At 36.1% G+C, this 16,232-nt stretch overlaps 1 pseudogene; it reads left to right on the plus strand.

The window, feature by feature from the left end:
- The first annotated feature begins 4,681 nt into the window (after nt 1-4,681).
- LOC107516272 lies at nt 4,682-6,459 on the plus strand (annotated as a pseudogene).
- Nucleotides 6,460-16,232: the final 9,773 nt, after the last annotated feature.

Genomic DNA, 16,232 nt, shown 5'->3' on the forward strand with positions numbered 1-16,232 from the left:
GGGGCGGGGCGGACGGGGCGGGGCGGGGCGGGGCGTGGGAGGCAGGGCGGGGAAGTGGGGCTGGGATCCCTGGAGCTTGCTTGGGAAATCACTGGTTCTTGGGCTTGCAGACCGTCACCGCCCTCCCCAACCCCCACGGGATTTTAATGAAGGTTTTAATGCAGTCTAAGGCCCGAGGCTTCCCTAGATAATCACGCGGGATGTGGACTCAGGCTTTCCCGGGAGAAATGGCTAATGTGGGAAGAGGATTTCCTAGAAAGGTCCCAGGGATCAGCGTCGCTCTTTCTCTTGCGAAGCCGCAATTGTTTTGCTTTCTGGGCGCAGGGCTTGTTGCGTATTTCTTCCTGCATTCATTTCAGTTAACTATCCTCGGCCATTTGTACTCAGGAAGGTGTTACGAGTCATAGGCCCTTAAGAAGTTAAGAAATTAATAACCAAACTAAACGGGGACATATGTCAAGAGAGTATGGCGCAGCTGCAGAGATTTTCATTGTAAGAGAAGGGAGGAGGGATTATGCTGTTTTATGAGCTAGACCCTCATTCTAGAACTAACCTGTGTCCCTAAAGTCTTACTTTCCATTGCTGTAGTCACAAGCTTACTACTTTAGCACAGCTGTGCCCTTCCTCAAACCCAGTGTCTACCTTTGGTGCCTTTTCCTTTATTTTCTGTTAATGCAAGGCCCATTCATATCCCAGGGCTTGGAGTCTTCTTTGAGTATCCCAGCCCAGGCATGATTTCCCCTTCTGAACTATGTATAGCACCTATATATTTATATTTTAATATACTTTCCTATGTCATTAATTTGATTAAGTGATAGAAATATATATATGTATCCCCAGTACCATACAGAAGACCTACAGGGGCCAAGTACTTTGTGTGTACTTGCTAATACAGATGCAATAAAGTTGTATTCTTAACTGACTTTGCTTTGGGAGATATAAAAGTAAAAGGTTTAACTTTTGACCTTGAAAAAAACTAATGCTTTGATTAAAGGGAAGGACTTTGATGAAACACTTGAAGACCTATTTAGGACAATATGAGAATAACTTAAATCCAAAATAAGAGAAAGATCACGGTGGCCTATAGTTAGAAAGGTTACCCTTACAAATTTGGTTTTAAAATAAACTGAGGAAATTGTAAAGTTTGAACAATCAAGCATTTCAAGTTGAGCAGCAGAGGCAGGAGAAGCAGGAACAAGGAAATGAAGATGGCATGGGACAAGTGTAAAGTATTGCTCTCATTGAACCAGTGCTAGCCATATAGTAAACATTTAGATTAGTCAGGACTCAGTTGCAATTTTCAGAAATCCAATTGCAACTGATTTAAGAGAGAAAAAATTAGTGAATTTATTGACTTGCAGAACTAAAAGATGCAGGAATAGTTAGGTTTCAAGGATATTTGGTTACTGATAATCAAATGATAGTTTCAGGGATCCTTTCTATTTCTCTTTTTCTGACTTTGCATCTGAGAAAAGAGTGTTTCTGTTTCGGTGATAAAAAAAAAACCTAATTCTAAATGCCTTAAGAAAAAAAATTTTTTTTTGCCTTATATAACCAACAAGTTCAGAGGTTCTACTTAATATAAGAAGATCCAACAGTACATCTAAGAGGCATTTCAAAAGAGAGAAGTGAGGCAAGGTTCAAAGAAATAATGGCCAATAATTTTCTAGACTTGAAAGATGACTTTAGATTGAAGAAGCAAATCAAGTCTTGAGAAAACAATGTATACATCATGATGAGTTTAAGCAAAGAGAAAATTTTAATGATCTAAATAGCAGCAGTTAAAACATAAGCTATTTACAAAAAAATGACATTTAGACTGGAAACCAAATTCATAAAAAATATGTGCTGAATATATATATATACATACATATAGATAGATAGGTACATAGTACTGAGGGGTAACTATTGACAGCCTAGAAGTTATAACCAAGTGAATCATCACTCAAGAATGAGGATGTGGTGTAATGCGTCATCGCCAATCCAAACAACATACTGATCAACCCTAGCTGCTTTGCATCATGCTCAACTAAAGATTGAAGTCTCAGGGATGTAGAAAGAGAGTATTCATGAGTCAAAAATATAAATGGATTCTAGAAAGACGGTGATTCATGAATTTTGTATCTCCATGAATCCTCACATAAAAACAGTAGATAGAAAAACCAAAAATGCATGGAACAATATTTACAACAAAACTAGATGACAGATAACACCACAAACCCCAAATACAGGATGGTTGGATCAAACCATAAATTTAAAACTTGCATAGTGTCAAAGCTGAAAAATCATATCAAAACTGTAATTATATTAAGAAAATGATAAGACATGAAAGAGAAAACTCAAAAACCCATAAAGTAACAGAACTTGGGATAGAATTAGAAATAAAAGAAAAAATAATTTCAGAAAAGAATAGTAAATTAGAAATAACATAGTAGTAAACAAACACAAAAGATAGTACCCAAAGAGAACTCAAATTTGAAAATGAGATTTTCTTAAGTCAAATAAAAATATATAGAGAAAGGCATAGAAATGATTTGAGAGAAATAATATTGAAAATAAGCAAGGAAGGTCCAACATATGGATAAAGTGTCTCTAATAAAGAAAAACAATCTGGCTAACAGAACAAATACAACACATCATAATTCAAAAGAACTTTCCTGAAGTAGAAACATATATATTATATTTATACATATTCATACATGTATATTTATATATTTCATATGTATATTAACATATATTTAAAACCTCATATTGAAAAAGCATATCTAAAAATATTGAGAATGAACAACAAGATGTATTCTAGTAAAATTACTAGACTTACATTTTTTTGAAAAGTAGTCATTTAAGCCAAAAAAGTAATTTATGAAAGAAAGACAATTTGGCTATCATAAGATACAAACATTCATACTTCATGTGATAAGAAAATGGTGAAACACTTAAAGTATTGAAAGAAAATGAGAACCAAGGACGTTGTATACAGCAAAACTGAATTTTACATATAAAAGCATAAACTAATTTGTTATCAAAATGAAATAACTTAGAGAGTGTTATTCACTTGAGTTTCTCTTGAGGAACCTACAAGAGGATGAAGCTCAACAACCAAAATGACTGACAGTGACAGAAGGACAGTTGATGAACATTAAATACTTAATAACATCTAGAACTAAGACTAAATGAAGGTTTGGTTCAGTCAGGATCTAGATAAGAGAGAAAAATCACACAGTAACTTGAACAGAAAACATTCACTATAAAGAATTGTTAACAGAATTGGAGTAAAGGGGGGTTAGCTAGTAAGAAGCAAACATAATTCCAACCATATAGGAACAATAGATAGAGGGAGCAGCCACCACTTTTAGGACTGAAATAGAGTGGACAAAGAAGAGCCCTCCCCACTCCTCCACCTGGCACTTCATTGCTGGAGAGGGCATGACTGTGGCTCCCAGGCAAGGAAAGTTAACTGAGGTGTGACCTCAGCGGGACTCATTAGAAATCCTCTTTCTGCAGTCCTGAGAGAAGCTGTCCACAGGTAAGTGCCTTTATTATGAAACTCACTGCAAAGTACCCAGAGAAATACTTACAGGAAGGTGCTTTGCCAGTAGCATACTATGAAGCCATTCAAGAAGGTGTACTGTGGGAAATTGCCATGGGAAATTGCTGCTTGTTGCTGACTACGGGGCACTGCTGAAAGGAACCTTGCATGCTATAAGAGCCTAAGGAGATGAGCACATGAGACCAGAAAGATAAGCCTCTTTTTCAAGTGTGCCCCCTTCCCCCACCAGTGTTCTCTACTACCGAAGCCTATGTCAGACCAACTGGGATGGAAGAAGTACTTACAGAGTTTAGCTCCATTATTGCAGAGCAAGCAAAGATTTGGAGCTGAGGGTCAATAAATTACTATCTGACACAGAGTTAAAAGATGGATTTATGTTCTGAAATATTAATATAAAGTTACTATAAAAATTACTGGTGAGCACAGAAGTTCACTGAGGTGTGACCTCAGTGGGACTCATTAGTAAGACCCAGTACATCATCAATAAATCAACAAACAAGTGTTGGCAAGGATGTGGAGAAAAGGGAACCCTCATGCACTGTTGGTGTGATTACAGCCCTTATGGAAAACGGTTTGGAGTTTCCTCAAAAAAATAAAATAGAACTACTTTATGACCCACCAATTTCACTTCTGGGTATTTATTCAAAGAAAACCAACACACTATTTACAATAGCCAAGATATGGAAGCAACCTAAGTGTCCATCAATAGATGATTGAATAAAGAACAAGTGGTGCATATATAAAATGGAATTCTACTTAGCCATAGAAAATGAAATCTTACTATTTCCAATAACATGGATGGACCTAGAGTATATTATGCTTAGTGAAATAAATTGGATGGAGAAAGACAGATGCCATATGATTTCATTTATATGTAGAATCTATGGAATGAAATAAATGAACAAACAAAAAGAAAACTCGTAGATACAGAGAACAGACTGGTGATTGCCGGGTGGGAGGGGATGTTGGGGCACTGGGTGAAAAGGTGAAGGGATTAAGAAGTACAAATTGGTAGTTACAAACTAGTCATGAAGATGTGAAGTACAGCATACAGAATATAGTCAATAATATTGTAATAACTATGTATAGTGCCGGGTGAGTACCAGACTAATCGGGGGATCACTTTGTAAATTGTATAAATGTTCAACCACTGTCCCTTACACATGAAACTAATGTAAAATAATATTGAATATCAACTCTAATAGAAAAATGAAAATAAAATTAGATTCCACAAGGATCTAATTCCTGAGTTAAATGAATTTGAGAAAAATAGTCTGGAAAAGCATGATGAACTGAACACATGTACTCATCGCCTTTTTAAAATACCCATTGAAATAAAACAAAGGAATAAAGTTATAAACCTACAAGTTGGATGTATTTTTGCAAGATAGAAGGCCATTGACTTAAGGAGGAGAGACTTGGAACTTGGAGGTATAAGGTACTTTGGAAAGAGGAAGTGGAACACAAGGCTTGCAGGAAGCAGATTACATACAATCTGTATGCTGAATAGTGACTCCTCATCCCCAAATTTTTCTCAAGCTCTGTTCTTGAAATTCCTTCAGCCAAACCCCCGCCTCCTAAGCTAGATATAGGAGTATTCTTCTTTTGAGAAACTGAATAGTCCCTGAGAAAACTTTCTATATGTTGCCATTTAGGGGGTCCAAGAACAAGAAGTTTAATGTGCCAGCTTATCATTCTACCCTGAAGTCTCCTAGGATAGAAAAATAAGAGTAGTGGCCTAGGGAAAGAAGTTTCAAAAGCAAAAGTGAAATCTATGAATGAATTTGAAATGGGAGAAATGATGAGCATTTGACAATTAAAAAAATAGTTGCATAGATATACAGAAAATCAAAAAAAATTTTTTGAAAGAAAGGTTATCACTCATGCCAGGAAAAGCAGGCCCTTCTGTGCTAACCAGAAGGTGGTCTGTACTACATCATTCTGAGTTCCCACTATAATTTAAAGAGAAATTTTCAGAATGTCCAGAGCCCTTGATTTCCTGCAAATGAAGGAGTACATCCTCGAATTTCTTGCAGCAAGAACCCACTTTTGTGGCACTAAACTTGACTTACAAATGGAATGATACATCTGCGGAAGGAAAAAGTGATGTTTATATCATAAATCTGAAGAGAACCTTGGAGAAGCTTCTGTTGGCGGCTTTTGCCCTTGTTGCCATTGAAAACCCTGCTGATGTCAGTGTCATTTCCTTCAGGAATACTGAAGCTTGCTGCTGCCACTGGAACCACTCCTATGGCTGGCCACTTCACTCCTGGAAACTTCACTAACCGGATCAAAGTAGCTAACCGGAACTTCCAGTGGCTGCTGATCCCAGCGCTGACCACCAGCCTCTCAGAGGCATCTTATGTTAACCTTCCTACCATCGCTCTGTATAGTACAGACTCTGCTCTGTGCCAGGTGACCATCCTGTGCGACAAGGGAGCTCACTTGGTGGGTCTGATTTGATGGGTGCTGGGCGGGGAAGTTCTGTGCATGTGTGGCACCATCTCCTGTGACCAACGTGGGAGGTCATGACTGATCTTTACTGCTACAGAGATCCTGAAGAGATTGAAAAAAAAAAAAAAAAAAAAAAAAAAAAGAGCAGGTTACTGCTGAAAGGCTGTGACCAAGGAGGAATTTCAGGGTGAATGGAGGGCTCCAGCTCTCAGATTTACTGCTGTTCAACCTGAAGCCACAGACCAGTCTGAAGGCGGGCAGATCCTCTCTGTGTCTGTTCAGCAGTTCCCTCCTGAGGGCTGGGGTGCTCAGCCTGCCTCTGAAAACTGATTTTCCCCACTGCATGCATAGGAAAACCACGAAGTGGTTTTAAGCTGTTCTTCCACAGACTCTTAAACAGAAAATGGAAATAAGGGTGGTGGAAAATAAACAGTTAAAAAAAAATACCAGGAAACAAAATACCAACAACAAAAAAAGCTCAAGAGAGCAAGATGGGAGCTGGACTAGGGGACTGAGTGGGGCAGGGTATCACCATTTGTCTTCTACTGTATGGTTTAAAAAAACTATATATGTATATGTGTGTGTGTTTGTGTGTGTATATCGATATATACATATATCTATCTATATATATATGCATGTATTACTCTGATGGCAAAAAAAAAGTAGTAAGAAAAAAGAGAAAGATGGGGCTGACTTCAGGTGTCAGTGGAAAGAGAGGGTTCAAATAATGTCATCAGGATCTGGCTGACTGTCTCAGCGACACAGCCTTTTTTTAAAATTTTTTTTGGTCTCAGTATAACTTGAATCTTGAATGGTGACTGATAGTGGTTGGATATCAATCAGTCTAAAAAGACCGTCCATGAGTTTCTGTTATTGATTCCTTGGATTGTCCCTGGTTCCAGATGACTTTAAGGTCCATTTGTTCACCTTTTGCTTTGTTTTTGTGAGTGACCCATTATTCTTGTAATGTTATTTTTTTCTTGTTAGCTAGAGTCAGATTCTTTGGTTTGTAACCAAAGAATAGTAACTATAATAGGATAATAATCACAAAACTGTGTACCAATTGAGCCACACAAAATAGAATTATTTTTTTGCTTTTCAGCATCTCTTTGGAGAACTATACTTCCCTCCATTCTTAATTTATGCGGTTCAGATAAGATTGACTCCACCCCTCTAGCTGTACGAGTAGAAATGTGAGAGTATTTTATCTCCTCACCACAAGTTCAGGGGTAGGAGAGTGATATGAATTGGGCTACATAGAGTCATTTTTGGAATTTTGCCATCTGAAAGGAATTACCCATGGTTCAGTAGACTGCTAGCTACATGCAAGGACAGTAGGAACCTATAGCTGCTGGTGGCCATTTTTTTGATGCTGCATGAATTGACCTTGCCTAAAAGTGAAACCAACATAAGGAAAAGTGAAATTTAGAGATGGAGAAACAGAGAACAAAGTCTTGTTAACATGTTTCTATCTTGGATCCAACTATGTGTAAAACTATCTCCTGGAATTTTAGAGTTTCTCAGGCTGATAAATTTCCTTTTCCTTTGTTTGTGTTACAACCAAAAGAATCCTGATACAGAGTGAGATTCAAAGATCTTCACATTCTTTCTTTTTCCTTGTCAGTCAACTAAATAGCTTACAAGTTTTCTCCTGCAGCATTTTCCCATGAAAAGGAGGCCGGTTGACATCACCGTTTATAGTTTTCTACAAGTATTTACTTTTAACAAATTTCCTTAAAGCTGGATCATAAAATATTTAACTGTTACCATCTGATGCTGCTCTCGAAAGCATTTCTCCTCATTGATCACAAACCAGTGCCCAGGTCAGAGACCACTGATGTTAACTCTCTTCCTTGCGGAGGAGCTATTTGCCACCTGGGCATTCTGCTCCTCATTGTCCCATAGTCTGGCTGCAGCCAGGGGCTGCATACTATAGTCTTCGAGGAGCCTTTTAAAACTACCTATTTCTGGGCTCCGCCCCTAAAGATTCTAATAGAAGTGGTCTTGGTTAGCATCCAGCATTCATGTTTGCTAAAGACTCCCCCAGGCAATTCTATTGTGCAACCAGAGTTGAAAGAGCCACTGACATACATGGCATATCTAGATAGGCTTCGCTGGTTCTAAAGTGTTGGTAACTCTGTACTCCCTGAGTTCCTCTAGTGAATATATAGACTTTCTCTACCTCCTCTAATCACAAATTCATTTCCATGCTTATTTACTGACATAAATGCTGGATACTATGCCATATACCAGGTGTACAAAGGTGAATTAAGCCAAATCTTTGTAGTTGAGGGGCTACAGATAGATGGGAGAGATTGGTAGGTAAATTTGTACAGGGCAGAGTGTCAGCCCAGAGGAGTGAGTGGTCATTTACTTGCAAGGAGACAAGTGTGAATTGGGAAGGGCTTTATATAGGCAGTAACTTTGGGTTTAATTGAGTCTTAAAGGCATTTACCACAAGGACACAGTATCTCTACTGTCATTCCAGGGACAGGGTGCAACATGAGCAAAGTTCATGGGTATAGCTAAGTTGAAATTTATGGTCTGGGATGGACCGAGTACAGATAAATTTGGAAAAGTAGAGAAAGACCAGATTATGAAGGGCTTTCACCTTTTATGAAGAAGTTTGGACTCTATCCTGTGGACAAGAAAAAATATTGACGAGGTTTAATCAGAGAGATAAACCCATTCAATTTCTTTTCCTTCCTTCCTTCCTTCCTTCCTTCCTAAGAGGAAGGAAGGAAAAGGACGAGACTGAAGGTAGAAGAGGAGTGATGAGGCACGTTAGGGAAGAGGAAGGGAGAGTGAGGAGAGGCGGGGGGGAGGGATTCTAGTTATGTAGTCTCTCTGTCTCTTTCTTCTCTTCTCTTCTTCTCTTCTCTACCTTCCCCCTTCCCTTCCCTTCCCTTCCCTTCCCTTCCTTTCCCTTCCCCTTTCTTTCTTTCTTTCTTTCTTTCTTTCTTTCTTTCTTTCTTTCTTTCTTTCTTTCTTTCTTTCTTCCTTTCTTCAGAAATATCTCTCTGGTAGCCATGGAAGATGAGTTGGAATGGTGTAAATTTGGAGACAAGGACTCTAGCTGGGAGACTACAAGCTAGATAAGATGAAGCAAACCTGAACCAATGCAGTAGCAATGAGGAGGGAAAGAGAAGGCATTTGAGTGAAATGTAGCCCACTTTGTGGAATTTGTTGACTGAATGGATTTGGGGGAAAGAGAGAAGCATCACACAGCCGTTGGCCTGGATGCCTAAGTGAATGGACTGTGGTGCATGGAAATGGAAGAAGGCAGAAGAAGGCGCAAGAAGGTAGAAGGAAGAAGCAGTAACGTGCCTGTGGGATGTCCAAGGGACACTGGTGTTGAATATATTGTATTTGTAAAGATACAGATTGAGGAGTCATAAGCATACAGGTGGTCCTTGACTTGACAAGTAGGTAGAAAGTTCTATGAAATAAGAAGAAAAGAAAACCAAGAGGCTGAGGGAATATTGAAGAGGAGGAGGAAGGAGGAGAAAGAGGAGGAGAGACTTAGAATAGTGAGATGGGGAAGGAAGGTAGGATTGAATAGGAGGAAAGACTTTCCAAAAGAAGGGAAAGCCAGAAAGTGCTATAACCATAAAGAAATCAAGGAGAAGGCAAACTGTGGTGGGCGTTTTTTGGGTTTTTTTTAGTACCTTACCTCTTTTTCCCTCTTGTGGTAATTGCACCCTAATTTGCTCTGACTGAATAACCTCTGTCTCAACACGTGCAGTTGAGGTAGACTGTTAGAGCCTTCTGATCCTTCTGCTCTGCTGCTCCAAGCCATGGAGTGGAAATGTGACCCAAAATCGGCCAACTGGATATGCTCAATAGGAACTTGGAAACTTGAGCTAAGTAATCCGGGGATGGTATAAATATTATGCCAGCAGAGATCCCTCAGACTGTTAATTATCTCTTGCTATCTACACTTCTTCAAGTTCAGAGGCTATGATATACTTCTAATAAATCCCACTTAAGTTAAAGTTAGCAAGTGCTGAGTTATGATCCTTCCAACTAAAGGACCTTACCTGGATTCAGTCATTAGAAGGTCACTGATAGCTTTACTTGCATAGTTTTATGGGGTGAAGGGTGAAAGGCCAATTGAAGAGGGAATGAAAGGCAAGAAAGTAAGGGTAATAATTGCATTCTAATTACCAACGAGTTTTGGAAAAGAAGCTGTTAGGGAAGTAGCTATTTATTTTTAACCATGTTTCAATTCCATGTTTTGGATATCTGTAAACAGAGTTCCTGAAAATTGGGCGACCAAGAATCTGTTGTTTTAGTATTGATTTCTCTAATTTTTGTTTTAGTTTATCAACATATTTCAGCTATTCTTGCTAAAAATATATGACAAATTCACCCCAGGATGGCAAATTGCTCTTTAAAGTATCTAGTTTAGAATAAAGGTCTTTCTGATTTGATGCATTGAGAGAAAACAATTAGAAAAAAATAAAATCATCACCAGAGGTTTCTCCTGAAAAGATGTCCAATGTACCAAATAAAAAAGTAAATTTAAAAATAATTTGATTTCAGTACTCTAAGAAATACACATAAAGTATCTTTTCCTTCTCTAGCCAAATGTGTAGTGAATTGCTATGTGATGCTTTTCTGCCCTCCAGTGGTTGTTAGAAAGCATTAAGAAATTTATCATCTGCTTTTAAATGTATTATAAGAATAAATTTTCTTTATAATAGAATTTCTGGTTTGGGGAATTCAAAATGATTTCTAAATGTATCAGCATTTTACAAGAGGCACATGCTATTTTTAAAAATGGGCAGAACTCATAAAACAAGTGAACCTCATTATATGTCAGTGGATTTTAGGCAGCCAGTAGGTGGAGGAATTTCCAAAGCTAAGAACTCCACCACACTATCCAAATCCAATATCAGAACCTGAGGACCTTAAAAAGAAAGAATTGAGCTAGTCTTCTCTGTTTTATACTAACAGAAACCACGACTGTTGACTAGCTCCAAATTATACATACGTATACATATAGTGCCCATGAAATTGTGGTAAAAGGAAAGGCTCTTTTAGGTTAAGACTAGATTTTACTTGTGAAATATGAGAATTGGAGGTGAAGTGAAAGCTTTTTAGGTATGGGTAGCATGAGATAAAAAGCCAAAAATAAAGATGTATGAAGAAAATGATTATGACATAAGAGATGAAAGAAGCTGAAAATAGAGAGCCCTGGTCAACGGTTAGTGTTACAATGCACAGAAAGGTCAAGGGAAGGAGGATGAGTTTGGCTTTGACCCATCAGCAATAAAAAAAAGGACAAAGGACAAATATGAAAGACAGGACAAATATTTATCAAATATAAACTGTTGGTACAAATGGATGAGAAAAACACCAATTTGCCTTTGCTTGCTGCTTCTTTATTTATTAGTGCTAGAAGCAACCAATCCAGGGGGAGAAGCTACCTCTTAGGCACCCTGTCCTGCTTAGCCCTTGTATGCTTAACTCAAATTCTTCCCTTAGAATTTCATCTTTGACTGCAGCACCACTCGTTCCAAACTTCTTCCTAAACTCCCTCCAAGGAAGAGTCAGTTAGTCTGAAGGCTACTCTCTCTGCCCATGATTACTTACTTTATTTTCATGATTTTCACCCATTATGCTATCATTATCATAAAGTGGAACCCCACTGCCAGGCCAGCTTGGAGTTGCAAACATGTAGGACATTAACCGAAACTTCAGGTTGACTTCATCAAATTCCACTTTGTTCTTGGCCTCTCTTTCTCTGTGGTCAAAAGAATGAAAGGAAATCTCACAATTCTCCTGGTTTCTTCTCTTGTCATGGACTTTCGTTGACCTGTACATTATTTTCTAAATCTAATACCCCGGTTCATTTTAATCTTACTAACCAATCATGATAACTTACCTTCTTTTTATATAATAGGCTCCCCTGCACCCTCAATCAATTTTACGTACAGTTTTATAGGCCGTATCATGTTTTTGCCTTTTGGACTGGAAAACTTACTAAAACTGATGGTATCCAGTGTTGATGAGGCATGGAGAAAGAGATTCACTCAAACAGTTTGTGCAAGTGTAAGTGCACAACTTTTTTGAAAGACAATTTGATAGATCCACCAACATTTAAAATATTGGAGCCTTGTGACTAATTAATCCCCCTTTGAGGAATATACCTTTCAGAAATATGAGCACTAGAGTATAAAGAGGCAAGTCCAGCATATTTCCTGCAGGATTATCTGTAAATCTAAAACAGTAAGAATAAACGAGATAGCCATCAAAAATTAAAAGAGTAGAAAGCAGAATGATAGTACAATTTTGTCAATAAATTTAATAACTGGTTCTTTGAAGAAAAAACAATATACTACATAAAATTCCAGCAATGCTAATTAGGAAAAAAGGGGGAAATTATAGCTATAGACATTAAGAATGGGAAAGAACATATTATTTGAAATACTAAAACAATTTAAAAAACAATATGATGTTCAACTTCATTCTGATGAACTAAAAAATCTAGAAGAAATGTATTATTTATTAGAAAAATATAAACTGCCAAAATTGATTTGAGAAGAAAGCACAAACCAAAAGACATTTATAACCACTGAAGAAATTTAAAAATCAAAGAACTACCCATCAAATAACCATTAATAAATAATTTCTTATTTTTTAAAAATTCTGTTCTTTAACTTCACTGTCTTCAACTCAGAAACAATGCCTGTATATGTTTTGTATCTTGGAATTTGAGATATTAATTTTGACCTATTATGCGATTAATTTTTATGTATGTTCCATGAGTTATTGAAAAAATGGTCAATACAGTTGGCACTTTCTAGTTAATCTGCAAAAACCAAAAATGTTCTTTGTTTTCCTACGTATCATCTATTTTTAATTACAAAAGTAAAATATGCTTATAATAAGAAATTCAAATCACAAAGAAATATCTTTACATCCCATCTGTCTACATTCTCATCTGCTTTTTCAAACATAAAAAAATAACATTTTATTTTTTATAATTCTTTAATATTTGTTTTATTAATATATTAATATTCTCTAATATTCCTTTGATATATTTTGTTTCCTTTTCCTAACTTTGTGGCTAAAATGGTTATTTTTCTGTTACCTTTTATACGTAGTGCTTCCGTTGTTGCTAATTTGTTATTGCAATGTTGCTTTCTCTTTGATTAAACAATTATTTAGAAGAGTAATTAAACTTTTTAAGTAGTTGGATTACTTCACTAAATCTTTGCTATTTTAGCTTTATTGCCTTATATTCAGAGACTGACACATGTAATATTTATTTACTTTTCATACTCTAAGGTTTCCATTTTACCCTAATATAGGATTAAGTCCATAAGACTTAATCTGGTATATTCTTTATTTTTGATGTTCTAATCTTTCAAATTAATCTTGTTAGTGATATAATTAGATTTTTTATATCAGAGTTGAATGTATTTTGCCTAATTCAATCCGTCCAAGACAGAAATATATATTAGCGCATCCTATTATATTTTTTAAAACTCATCTTTTTGCATTTTTAATAGTTCTTGCTCAATGTATCTTTATGAAAAACAATTCAACACTGTAGCAGGCAGAATTTTAAGATTGTCTCCAAAATTTTTGCCCCCTGGTATACATGCTGTGTATAAGCTCTCCTTTTTAGTGTGGGAACTTTGAATAGAAGGGCTATCCTTTCCATGATTAGAGTACATTGCATGGCAAAGGTAAAGGGATTTTGCAGATATAATTAAGATCCCTAATCAGTCAGCTGTAAGCTAATAAAAAAAAAATATATATCATCTGAGTGGGCCTGACCAAATCAGGTGATCCCTTTAAACAAGAGTTTAAAGGTCAGAGATGAAAGAGGTCTGAGAGTTTGGAAGTGAGGGAGATCCTCATTCTGGCCTTGAAGAAGGAAATAGCCATGTTGTGTTCTTCCTATGGAAGGGACCATGAAGTGAGGACTTGAGGGCGCATTCTAGAATCTAAGAGCAATCCCTAGCCAATATCCAATAAAAAAAAACAGAGACTTCATTCCTACCACATCAAGGAACAGAATTCTGCTAATGGTCTGTGTGAGCTTGGAAGAGGACCCTAAGCCCTAGATGAACTCTACATGAGAACACAGCTCTATGGCATCCTGATTTGATTTCAGTCTTGTGAGACCCTGGGCATTTAATTGCATCGTGTCCAGACTTCTGACTACAGGTGTTAGAAGATAATAAATGGGCACTGCTTTAAACCACTAAGTTTGTGACAATGTGTTATGCAATAATAGAACTAATACAAACACATAAAGACTTCTGAGAGTTAAATTTTCAGTGTGAGTTGTATCCATCATTATTATAAAGCAAACTTCAATTTTCTATTTAATATATTTACTTTGAATTTTCTAGTATTTTATATTATTAGTATTGTAACTCCTGCTTTCTTGTTGTTTGCTTTTACTTAATATTCTTTTGCCTATCCTTTTACTTCTAACATTTTGAGATACTTTGTTTTAAATGTGGCTTTAAAAAACAGTGTACATATGCAGATATGTTCCAACACCCCCAGTGGATGCCTAAAACCATGGACACTACCAGGCTCTCTATATGTTATGTTTTTTTATTATACATACATACCTATGATAAAGTTTAATTCATAAATTAGGCACAGCAAGAAATTAACAACAATAACTACTAACAGAACAATTGTAACTATACTGTAATAAAAGTTATCTGAATGTGATCTCTCTCTCTTTCAAAATAGCCTATTGTAATGTACTGTAGTACGGTGCAGATAAAGGGATGATTTACATCCTGAGTGAGATAGCAAGACACAGTGTGAGAATTTATCACACTACTCAGAACAGTGCACTATTGAAAACTTATGAATTATTTATTTCTGTAATTTTCCATTTAATATTTTCAGACCACAGGTTACTGTGGGTAACAGAAACCACAAAAGTGAAACCGTGAATAAGGGGGATCACTGTATATACTTGTTGAGCTGAGTGTATTCTCATGGTATATTTTATCATATTTATATCTATTTTTATAATATCTTTGGTCTTATTTTTCATCTTTCTCTATTTTTCCTGTCTCATTCTTCCTTTTATTTTCTGTACTTTGGTATGTAACTTTTTTTGTTTTGTTTTCCCAATGTTTTAGAAGGTATGTGTTTATTTTTTATAACTTTTTGGAAATTACAAAGAAAACTTAAGTTTCCCTAAATAATTCTTCAACTTATACTTTTCCTCAAGACAGAAACCATGACTCTTGCCCGACTGTATCCTCAGTAGCAATCACATGGGAGTGTTTAAAAAATGTTTAATTTGTTCAGTGGATATTGCTAGGTTCTAAGAAATTGTGCTGGTATACAGCTTTTACCACTTTTTCCCCCCAAATAAACATTTAGAGAATATTATTGGATTTTTCCTTTTGCATTATACATTTTCAAGTTTATTGTGAAACATTTTCTTCATGTGTACTCATTTGAAACAGAAACCTGATATCTGAAGCAGACAAAAAAAAGATGAAATAAAAGGTAGTTATCTTTTTTTGAATGTGTTTTAAAAATTATTGAATGTTTAATAATCTCAAAGAAATATGGGAATTTTAATAATCAAATGCTTATAATGCTTATACTGACAAATTCAAATGGTAAAGAATAAAGGGGAAAGGTCCTTTCCTCCAAGTCCATACTCCAAAGATAGCCAATGTTGCCATTTTAGAGTACATCTTTCCAAAAGTTTCTCTATGCTGTAATGATGATAATAATAGTAACTAATACTTTTTAACCTTTATTATGTGCTATATGTATATTAATTAATTTAGGCCTCAAAACATCCCATGAGTAAGTACTATTATTACCATATCTATATTAGGGATGAACAAATTGACATGTAGAGAAATTAGGTGATTATTTACCCCCAAAAGTATGCTGCCAGTAAGTGATAAAACTATGATTATTCTCTCAACCATGATGCTAAACTGTCTCTCATCAAATATATAACTTTAATACTAACAAAATATAGTTCTTTTAATTGACATACATTTTAATAAAAATGTTCTTACAATCTGTTTTTTCAATAATGGCTCATTTTACTTAATGTATTTATACATCTTTCCAAATTTGTTGAAGGTGTTTCTGATGAGCGAACTGGTAAATCGGAGGGTTCCTTGGTTTCAGTAGGCTAAATTTCTCTGATAAATAAATCCAAATATGTAATAGTATAAGCACAATATAAGTTTATTTCTCATGTAACTCC

The sequence above is a fragment of the Rousettus aegyptiacus genome, unplaced genomic scaffold, assembly GCF_014176215.1.
Source record: "Rousettus aegyptiacus isolate mRouAeg1 unplaced genomic scaffold, mRouAeg1.p scaffold_m13_p_1, whole genome shotgun sequence".
In the NCBI taxonomy this organism is placed as follows: domain Eukaryota; kingdom Metazoa; phylum Chordata; class Mammalia; order Chiroptera; family Pteropodidae; genus Rousettus; species Rousettus aegyptiacus.